At 31.9% G+C, this 12,471-nt stretch overlaps 1 protein-coding gene across 2 annotated transcripts in view; it reads right to left on the bottom strand.

Annotated features, from left to right (window-relative positions):
* LOC113516308 (uncharacterized) overlaps positions 1–12,471 on the bottom strand; it is a 59,050-nt gene that overhangs the window by 34,106 nt on the left and 12,473 nt on the right. The gene's annotated exons all lie outside the window — the stretch shown is intronic.

Genomic DNA, 12,471 nt, shown 5'->3' with positions numbered 1-12,471 from the left:
ATATGGTCAACACGGATGTAGGTAAAATCCTTTTATTTGGTTAAAAAAATAATCTTCAAATTCCCACAACAAATAGTTAAATTTGGAACCTCCTCTTTTCTGAAGTCGGTAAATAAATAAATCAACAATTTTATTGGTGCCTGGCAGTAATAAATAAAAAAGGGATACAACGTATAATACATTTTTTATAGTTTTCATCTGGTACGTGGCCGCGGTCGCGTAATAGCGTTCTTTGTCGCGGAATTAGCAATCAGCGAGCGGCGTGCACAGACCGTCTGAAAAAAAAAACAGCCCCTGGGCTTTTTTAAAAATTTTTTTCTTAATTACTACGCGGACAAGCTTTACAGCAGCCCTTACCACACAAATTACTATTATTTATTTAACGAGTCGACTAAATGAAAACATAAAATATGGCGTACCATCCTCAAAGAAACAACCAACAAGAGTCAAATTAGAAGCTATTAAAGAATGAAACTCACTTAGAAAAATTTAAACAAGCTCTCCCGAATCCTTTTAACCGCCACATCTCGTTATAAAAGACGTAAAACTTAACATTCCCTTCAACAAAAAATGAAGACGGCCGAACTTTTCCACTTTGCCGACGTCAAAATGAACTTCGTTTAAGGACGAATTGTATTTGGAACTTGTTAATTCCAGTCTCCGACGTTGCTTAAGTAAGTCTTTCATTAGTCCGTCACGCGCGTTGAATTATAAATTACTGAATTTTAAAGATCGGAAAAATATTAAGACTATATCCCTCAATTCCGTTCTCAATTGTAACCCTTCCGGCACTTCTTTCTGAATACTAATGATGTGGCCCCGCTATCAATATTTTTATTTACCATAACATAACTACCCATAACATAAACGTCCCTCTACTAGACATGGGTCCCTATTGGAGGAGGATAATAGCCTATTATTACCGCGCTAGTCAGTCGGCTTGATATTGGTATTTTAAATTTTCCTTCTTTTGTTTTTTCTTGTTTTCTCTTTAGATGCCTTTTACAACATTCTGGAGACAATTTAATGGCATTTTATTCTTTACTACGTGGATAAATAATAAAAAAAAAATCAAATGCTTGATGAGTAAAAACTTTACTTTTTAATATACCTGTATACAATCCCATAATAAATAGTTATCACAATAGTTTCTGTAAAAAGGGGAGTCCGTGAAGGTTCAGTGAATGCTCACTTTAGGGTTGCGGTTCCGAAAAGAACCTAACCTCTGTCTGTCTGTCACTAATGTCACGACGTAGGGGTAGTGTCGGGACAATGAAAAACACTTCCATCCTACAGCGCGTGAATGCAAAATAGGGTAAGTCGTTGCGAACATGCATACTATACGCACACATTTTTATTGCCATGTAAAGATTTTATAGAGGGCCACGCTTATTTATATTTTATCGAGGGCTACACTTGTTTATTAAATAAAAAAAGTTGCGCACAAAGCGCTTTGCGACGACGAACAAAGACATTACGAACTAAAAAAAAAATATTATTGGCTCGAACACGGTGGCAAAGGGATATAAAAATACTCAGACCTATATCCATAGTCACATAAATATCGTAAAACCTGAACTTTTTAAGGCTATACCAAAAAGTAACAACCTTTGTGATAGTCTCCGCAGTATTGGTTCCATTATCGTTAAATCATAAATGTAATTGCTGTATTTATTTTGTCTTTTATAATGTCATTTTTTGATATCTACTATATTATAACTATTAGATATATTATTTTAATAAAGTTTTGTATGTCATCGCCTAAGTACGTAGTTGCTTCCGCAATTGATTTTAAGAAACAAGGTTTCCAATTTGACTGTATTGCTGTGTATATGGATATCTTACCTTATTATGGACCGATTTTGATGATTCTTTTAAAATCACGTTGGTCTCATACTAATTATATAGATTTAGATGAAATTTATGACATAGCTAGATCTGAAAGATTAATGTATAAGATATTTTATCCCAATTTACGCGTATATATATATTACAGTGTAGATATTTATCTGTTGATGTTTATTTCGTAATATAAATAATTACATTCAATATTTTAAACCCAGATAATGTAGTTAAAGATATTTCAATATTTTCATGAAATTGATTAATGTTGATATTTAAATCTGCGATTTAAAAATAAAACTGATTTTGTTTACTTATAAAATTTTATAACAATAAATGTGTTCTCTATTAATATTATTAAATCTGGGACTAGTATTGAGAGAGGGTTTTAACGTTCCTATAGTAGGTTGCCTCATCTGCAATTACTCCGATTGATCCATGGCTTTCAGACGAATTAATTACGGCCTCCTAAGACGGAGGACACGATAGAAATAAATGGATGTCGATGAAAAACCAGAGCTTTATTGAGATTGGATTTTAAGCAAATATATATTAATGGTAGTGTGTTAATTAATTATTTCTTTTTATAGGTACTTTCTGTGTGATGCAACGAATTCAAATTCAAATTCAAATTCAAAAATCATTTATTCATGTAGGACATTTTAGCCGCTTATGAACGTCAAATTTTTACATTATAATTTTATATTTACCCTACCGTCCAGTTCGGTATATAGATCCAATTGAGAAGAACTGGCAAGAAACTCAATTGAATTACTTTTTTTTTTTAAAGCCAGTTTATTTACAATGTATATTTATATAGGTGTCTATGTCTAACATTAAATGAAAATTCAGTGCATGAACAACTATTGCCATGCACACTCGTCATTCAAGTAATCGTTTAGTGAGTAATAGGCTTTGCTCAGTAAATATGATTTAACAGATGTTTTGAATTTATTTAAGGGTAATTCCAACATATCCTTTGGTATCTTATTGTAAATTTTTATACCTATTCCCATAAAAGACCTATTAACTTTTTCTAAACGATACTTGGGGACAGCAAGTTTGTCTTTAAATCTAGTATTAATATTATGAATATTGCTGTTTTTTGGAAATAAGTCAAGATTTTTATGAACATATAGAATATTTGAATATATAAATTGAGAAGCAACGGTGAGAATATTTGCCTCTTTGAATTTCTCTCTTAATGAGTCACGACTCTTCATACAGTAGATCGCTCGAACGGCACGTTTTTGTAATATGAATATATTCTTAATATCTGCCGCTTTTCCCCATAGTAATATTCCATAAGAGAGTAAACTATGAAAATAACTAAAATAGACTAATCTAGCAGTATCAGTATCAGTGTACTGTCTAACTTTACGCACGGCAAAAGCTGCTGAACTTAGTTTCGCTGCAAGGCTTTGAATTTGTGCACCCCATTGTGTTTTATTATCTAGTGTGATTCCTAGAAAGACAGTAGATTCTATAAATTCGAGAGATTCGTCATTTAATTTAATATTGCAATTAGTATTAAAACTTTTAGATAGAGAGAAATTAACACATTTTGTTTTTTTAGCGTTTAACATAAGATTGTTAGTTGTAAACCAGTGCAGGAGACGCCGCAAAGCACTATTTACATCGTCATAATTATTAGTCATTCTATTAACTTTAAAAATCAATGAAGTATCGTCTGCAAACAATACTATGCCGCATCTATCCTGCATGGCATATGGGAGATCATTAATGTAAACTAGGAATAAAAATGGACCGAGAATAGATCCTTGAGGTACACCCATTTGCACAATTATCTTGCATTTTAAAGCAAATTGTTCTAAAGTTTTGAATTCACATTAAAATAGTGCTATGTCAACTTACATTGTCCCTTATCATGCCATGCTATGTCACTTGCATCAAGTTGACTTCGAATGGATTTTTTGACTAAATTACAATTTGATAAATTCGCTAAATTACTGAGTTGATACCATGGTCAAACAAAATCATGACTGGATATTGTACGTTTTCGAAATGAATAACTATTGAATAATTTTTTTTTAATATGCAAAAACAGAATGGTAGCTCCCCACCTGTACTATCGGTATACACTGGCGGGTTACCAGTGAGAGATGATAGATGAGAATGAAAGCAGATCAGTTAGCTCATCGAATTTAAATAATTCAGTCAATTAGAAAATCTATATTTTTAAACGACTTCAAAAAGTAGGAGAATATCAAATCGATTGTACTTTTTTTACGTTTGTTACCTTACAACTTAATCAGTTCTAAGCCAATTTGAAAAATTCATCTTTTATCTAAAATAACGTACTTACAAATTAATCCCACAGACATTTTGTCATAATCGCTTCAATAGTTTAATTTTTTAACCAAAATAACTAGTTTTGACATAACTGAAGTCGGTTTTTTTGTGGAACACAATCTTTAAATATGAATGTAGAGTATTTTTATTGTGGTTTAATTTAAATAGAAGTCTTTATAGATGTATACATTAACCAGTGAAAAAGTACCTTATATTAAATTAGGTAACATAAGACAATATAAGTAGGATTGTTATATACAGTAATGGCAACGCATGGGAAGTATTATGGGCGAAACAGTATATACTCTGTTATGTCCATGATACTGCTCATGTCTATAGGCGATGGTTACCACTTTCCATCAGGTGGACTGTCAGCTTGTTTGCCATTCTAAGTTACATAAAAAAACAGTATAACGTAACGTAATGTTCTTAAAATAAAAAAAATAAAAAAACTGTGAATTTCCCTAGTGTTTCCTTTGCATTATTCAGATAAAATGGAATAGTTATTATGTTGAAGTGACAGTAACAGGTGGGTTATAAGACAATTAAAGCTCCGTTCGATAGTATGTGTAGAGTAGTAGATAGTAGAGTTTTCGGAGACGTCCTTGAGTTTTGACAGCGTATTTCCGTTAAAAATTATGCGACTTTTCATTACATATTGTTAAAAGTACAAATCATTTTAATGAAATTAAGCATCAAACTAAATAATTACTGTGTGATAACAAATTTTATTCACTTTTTTAAGATAACTATTTCTCAATTAATTTTATATAATCACTCCTGGTCTTCACTAATTACACAAGGTATGCAATACTCAACCTAGTTCTCGGATAGTTTGAAATTGAAGTGATCGGAGAAAATTTAAATTAAACTAGCATCCCGCTCTAATTTTACACAGACGCAAATTATTACAAAAGTAACATAAAAGATTAATAAGGTTGTATTATATGTAAGAAATATAATATAATATATTTTAGAAAAAAATATCTCAATTAAAGTAATACCCGAAACAAAATCCATTACATTGAAGATGTAAGCAGAAAAACAGACAGATGCGAACAATAACTTTATACTAATTAGAGATACTTATGTATATACAATGTTACTAAATAACATAATAATATATAAAAATGACTTAGATAGCGTCGAACGCTCACTTAAGTTTTATTTTACGTATTTAATACAAAAATTTTATATTGGATTAAAAAAAATTTATAGAGAAATTAGTTTATGAATTTATGATGCTATTTATGCACTTTTATCATAGATATCAGCTCTTTCTTTATACTCTAAAGCATACATAATGATTTTGATTGTAAATATTTAACACGTGTAATCCACTATAAAACGTAACAATATCAGTGAATCACTAAAAACTTGATAAATATTTATAAAATTCGAAATTGAGTTTTTTTACTCGTAATGACATACACGGCTTCATAAGCGTGGATTTTAAAAGTAGGAAAACTAACAAAATTGACTTTTTTTAGATGCCGTATTAAGATACAACAAAATACACCAGGTTTTAAGTTAGACCTTCAAGATCACAATTATGAAAGCTGTGCACATTTTGGTGCAATAATTTTTAAAAAACAAACATACAGATAGACAAACAAAATTCTAAAAATTATTCTTCTCTATTGCTCTTATTACCCTTTATATTTTTTTTTCTTAAATATCTCTTGCATATGGGAGACAGATGTGATGAGGATGTAACTAGACGGTGTATATCAACAACGAAATATATTATTAACGAATAATAATATTATATGTATATAGATATCAAATAGGTAGATCTGTATGATATATATACAAAGCTAATACATACTTATTATATTTTTTACTGTATGCACACTGCCCGCTGGTAATTAATGCTCCATTCCACTCAGGATTTGCTAAAAGAGAACTCTTACAGAGTTTAATTCTAGCAAATCCTGAGAGATTTTTCAAGAGAGAGATTTTTGTGTACAATAAAGTATAAATAAATAAAGATGAACAACAACAAACCTTAGCAATAATACTTCCAATACAATAGAGTGAATTTCAACACGTAATAAGCATCGTATAGAGCGAAGTGTGCACTAGCGAGAGAGGGGTGACAGCGGCGAGTGTTTGCTTTGCACCCATCGACGTCCGATGGGATAATGGCACGGTTCGCTGTCACCGAGAACTGAGATTTCGTTTCGATTTGGCTTAATGAATTCAGTATATACGTGATCGGTATATCTATTTGAATTTCGTGAGGTTTGGAGTACTTGTAGAAAATGCAGGTATGTGTAGATTATATGTTTAAGTGTTTTCAACTATCTTCAAGATAAAAAAAACAGATTCACGTGACTATGTTCTTTAGGTTAGTTACAGTCATTTGTGCACTAGCAAATACCTTATCCTGTCACAAATAGCATAATAATAATAATATAATAGAATAATGTATAGCCACGTCTCATTAGCCCATTCATACTTCACTATAAAAATAAAAATAAAGTTAATAGCACCTTTTTCTTAGTTCTATGACCCCAAATAATTCATCTGTAGATATTATCATACAAATAAAAGGTCAAATATGTTATTATTATTTAACAATAATAACTCATTATGGATATCTACAAATGGTATGATAAATAAAAAAATTGTTATTTATAAAATTAAATATTGTTTAGCCACATTACAAAAATACCTTAAAATGTAGATTTATATATTCACATTATCGTACATATTATATCTCTATATTTATGGTATTTAAAATAACGAACAGAGTTTTGTGTCTCCAGTCACATTATTTATTATTATTCTTCTTCCAAAGGTTGCCAGGAAGAGATCTCTTAGCGATAAGGCCGCCCATTATTTTCTCAGTGTAATATTTTCCTGTAATTGTTTGTATTTATAATAAGTTTACTATTGTATACTTATGAGGGAAACAATAAAAACTATTTATCTATCTATCTATCTACAAAACTACCAAACCATAGTCCAAACTATAAATCTAAAACTGTAGTCCAGAATATAAATGAGAATATTGTAAAACACCTATTTTCCCTTACCCATTTTTACAGTGGTAAGATCTACAAATTGAAAGTTATTCTTAAAAGGTAAAAATCAATAAAGAGCACACAAGAGTTTTCGATATCGAGCACAATAAAACACGCGGGAATATATACCAATTTTCACCTCAAAGGCATCTATCTATGAGGACGGAGCCGACAATCGAAAAGCTAACGCAAGGTGAATATTATTTTGGGATTTCCTTGAACACTAGACGGGTTTAAAGTCACGTACTAGCCAGCCAATCATTTCAATTTTGCGCAAAGAGTTCTAAGACTTGTTTGTGATATTATCTACTCTTTATAATATTAAGTGATAGTTACATGATAGGAATCCCTCATATCTCAGCTTTATATTATATATAAGATATCTAAACACAAATAGTGCCTAAAATGATAACCTTTTACAGACAATAGACGGCTGGTGAATATATAAAGTTAAAAAGAAATAGACATTTTTTTTGTGATCAAGATATATAAAAAATTTTTATGCAACTTAGAAGGGCAAACAAGCTGACGGCCTACCTGATGGAAAGTGTTAACCGTCGTCTATAGACATGAGCAGTACCATGGACGTAATAGAGTGTGCTGTTTCGTTCATGATACCCCCCATTCGCCCCATTCGTGCATGTATACCATTCCTGAGGTCTACTGATATTCGTAGCTAATAGTTTATTTAAAAATACTACTGTCTATAAATAAAAAAAACTTATCGACAATGATATTTTGAGAAGTTTTATCTAGTTATGGATAAAACTTTTTTATGTTTTGTCTAGAAACAGATAAATCTTATTAACTGTCCAGAACATGTCGCTATCCTATCAGATGTATCGTTTTAAGGCAAGAGTTCTCTTACAATTCCGCGAGTTGCGTGTCTTAAGGGAATGCAATGGGTTAGGTATATTAAATCCCACATCTCGTGTTCTAAACACCCGAGCGGTCTTTAAAATGTTCCACGTCTGTTCATTGATATTGGAATTGTTTAGATAACTTGTGAGAATAGTTTTCATACAAAGCGCTTCACAAAATAACTACAAGTGCAATATGAACGAGAATTATTATTACCAATATTAAAATTGCATGAATGCATTTGTATTTATATTTATTAGTTATATCAGCTTTTACTGTCCACTGCTGAACCTAACCTAAGCCTTCTCCTTAAGAGGTTTTGCCAGTAATTACTGACACACTTAGCAGACGGATGGGCAACCGTAGTTAGGTTTTTGAGATGTATTAAGAGGGACGCTGCTGTCCATCCCTCTTTCTTCTTTCCTTAGTCGCCTCCTACGATACCCATGAGAAAGGAAGGGGTGGCCTATTCTACGCTGGGACCACACGGCCAAAAGGCCAAACGAAAGAATATATTTCAGTCGTTAACTGTCCACCGCTGGACATAAACCTTCCCCATAAGGGGAGTTTTTCCAGTAGTTACCAAACTTGGCATGCGGGTTGGCAATCGCAGTTAGGATCCTAGAGATGTTTAAAGAGAAACGCTGCTGCCTATTCCTCGCCCTCCCTTAGTCACCTCTTACGACACCCACGGGAAATGTAGGGGCGGCCCGTTCCCACCGGGGCACACACAGTGAGTATATTATACATAAATATATTTTAAAAATACATAATCACAAAATTTTTCGTCTAGACATAAATGATGTACTAAATAATCAGTAGGTACGGTTCAAATAGATTTGACAGTTATCTAATAAATTATTTCCTTTGTTTAGTAATAGTTTCAGTATCCAATATATAATAGTATATTCTGTAATGTTATAGTGCTGTTCATATATATAGACGACAGTTACCAGTTTCCATCAACTATTTTTGTTTGGCATTAGAAGAAGTTATAATATGTGTTGCTTTATAAATGAAATTCTCACATTCATATGACAATTTTTTTTTATTATTAGTATTTGTAAACAATAATTTCTGAATGTAGAAGACTCTTATTATTATTAAATATATTTTGAATAAAAGTGTTGGAATAAAAAACTGTAAGTGAGACAGCTGTGGGTAACGGATTGGTTCTCAAACTACTGGAGGCGGGCCGACAAGTTTGCTATTTGAACTAACATCGAGCCCTGGCGTCGGCTGCATTACAAAATGTCCAACGAGTTGTAAACTTTGACTGAAACTGAAACTTACATAAAAGTAAATAGTTGAAGCAGTAAGTAATCGATCGTTCAACATTGAATTTTTCTATAGTTCAGAAAGGAGTTTCGAAATTTTATGGAATAAAACTTCCTTTACAAAATTCTCACATCCTTTGTGATACAAAAGTTTTCTCTCTCTTCGAACGTGGTATCACAAAGACAAAGGCAGTAACAACAGCATTTAAGAATTGCAGCAGAAACACGGATTTAACTCTTAAGACGTAAAATCTTTTATACCTTCAACTCTTCGAGGTTCAGAGAATTAACACTCGTTCAGACGGATAAACCGTGAACGGATCGTTTAAATGCCGCTCAGGACAGTAAATTATTACTCTCAGCGCTGCTGTTTTGTCCGCAATTTGTTACAAGTTCATCCTACGAAAATCTTCGCCCAGATCTTTTAGGTACATATCTAAATCAAAAGATTATAATGAGTATTGGCCTTGAGAGGAATAAACAAGAATAACATATTGTACTCGATTTCCACTTTTGTGGTAGAAGCTATTAAAAGAATATATGTAACGATAATTCGTTATGATCCTGAATTGTCGGATCTCAATAGAAGCAGAAATTGAAGACTATTTGTTATCGTGGTATTGCCCCTATTTCTGCGATTAGGGTCGATGAAATATGTATTGTATTCTTGCCTATCAACTCATCATTTTTTATTCACTCCTTTTTATATAAAATACTTGTAATGATATACCTACATATAATTCAATTTCTTATAGTAATTTTTTTCTCATTTATAATATTTAATAAGCTTTTATTCGTGACTTCATCTTGACCAAGATATGTTTACTGACTGGGATAAAACGTAGCCTGTATATTTCTCCACCCCGTATAGTACATATGTACACCCATAACAAACTTCATAGTGATTTGTTAAGCCATTAAGGCGCTATAAGGTAACTAATTCACTTTCCTATTTATAATATTAGGATGTTACAGTTATTTTTCAATAACTGATAAAATAAAACTGTATTCGTATTAAACTAGTATTTTGGAACTCAGGTAGTAAGTAATAGAACGAATACAACTATTAAATAAGAAAAGTGTCAAAAAGGACCAATCTGCTGACTGTGTTAACACGGCTTATGTACTTACTGAAAGTTCGCTTGTTTTTAGGGACAGGAAAAGACATTAAAAGTAAAAAGTATGCAAATAAGGGTATTGTAGTAACTCGGCAAATAGTAATATTTATTTGTTGAAAGTACAACTAAGTATAGCATTTACTGAGGAAAACACCAACTTTTGCCCTATAGTTGCCTCATTATTTTTATTTCTAACTAATAACGATAACCTTTAGCATTTTTCGTAAAAAAATATACATAATCCTTGCCTAATTACGAATAATGAGTTCGCTTTGAAGCTTGTATTTTTCTCGTTTCGTCAGCATCTACGTCAACAAAGGATTTCAAATACTTAATTACAAATTTGTAGACTTGGCACTGTTGAAGGGACGAACCAGTACTTTTATTATAAATTATGCAAATCTTAATTAACTGAAAGAAATTAATAAAATGGCAAAATGCAGAGAAAAGACAATAAACAATAAAATCACATTTTTAATGTGGATCTTAGGACTGCGTAAGAAATTTTAATGGTATATAAAATAAAACCTTATTGCACCTAAAGATTATTAAATAACAACTTTATTTTTTGTCGAATTTGTGTTTTAGATTTCATAGACATAAGATTTTATTTATCAGTAGAGGTAACGAATGACGTGCATAATGGGCATCAAAATTTATTTTGCAATATCCATCATGATGTTATGTCTACAAGCGACACGACGATTACTACTTTCCATTCATTTTCCAGTTGGACTATCGGCTTTTTTACCGCCAATGTTGCATTAAAAAATGCAGTACTTCCATTTTACATAGTAGATACTGAACTACAGTATATATATGTACATCGAATAGTAAGTACATCTAGACACATTAGTAAGATTGAAAGCACTCTGGCAAGTTCAGAATTGCAAAATAGTGACTGCATCCTCATCCGAATGCTGTTTGATTCAGAAGAAAATCATTTTTATTTTCTTTTACAGTATAAATTGAGTTTGGGGTGGCGGTGCGGTGAAACCGTAAATCTAGCATAACATACTCACAGGTAAACATAGTTCCGGTCTCTTATTTACAAGATGGACTCGTGTATTTAATTCGTATTTACTTACCTAATTGAAGGAAATAAAAAAAGAGTGATTTATTGGTAGTGTGATGTCAGATAGTTATTGTAATACCGATGAGTTCAGTTTACATCATTATATTTTATCGAAGATGATGCAATAAATTCTAGATATATCTTTTCTTATACATATGCTGACCACAGAGGCTAATATATTTTTGTCTATGTGCTCTTTTTTAGATATTACGTAAAAACTACATAGCTAATGTTGGTACAGTGGCTGAATATTTGAATCGTAAATTAAGTAAATCGTCATATTTAATCACATCGTAATAATTAAATCACAGTAAGTGACATTTAAAATCCGAATATAATTAGAGTGAAATTTTACTACAAGACTAATAATAAGAGTTTTCTTGAAAAAATATTTCTTTTTTAATTATTAAATGGTGAAATACAATGTGTAGTATTTAAAAAAGTACGAGTACTTCGTCTTGGGATTATACGTGAATGTATGAAAATATTGTATTTATTTTGTGCCTATTTACACAAATGTCATATTTCGTGGAAAGCCAAACTCGATGTGCTTTCGTTTGTTTCCCTCGGGGAGGATAATCAAACTGGAAGAGAAGAGCATCGTCAGCGAAAACTAATTTGATCTAAAGTTGGCGGTTCCACGGCCAAGCTATTTGCCTTACTAGTTACCATCCTTAATACAATGTACATAATATCCCGCCATTGTCTGAAACTTCGATAATAAGGCTGGATATGTCTTAGAATAACTTCGGCCGAGGTGTGCTTATGAAAGATGTATTTGGTAAGTACGGTGTGAGTCAACCGCCCGTGGCGAGAAGTTACGAACTTCGATTGTGGTAGGTACTCATGCACGGAAGCTCGGGTTCGGCATTCCTTGAAATATTACGCGATATCATATGCGTGACGAGACCGCATCCTAATTATATTACACACGCTGTTCTCTCGTAGTTTCACCG

The sequence above is a fragment of the Galleria mellonella genome, unplaced genomic scaffold (assembly GCF_026898425.1).
Source record: "Galleria mellonella isolate WM207_F2 unplaced genomic scaffold, CSIRO_AGI_GalMel_v1 utg74, whole genome shotgun sequence".
Taxonomy (NCBI): Eukaryota; Metazoa; Arthropoda; class Insecta; order Lepidoptera; family Pyralidae; genus Galleria; species Galleria mellonella.
Note: the sequence above shows the minus strand (reverse complement) of the source record. Positions and strands in the feature narration are given on the sequence as shown.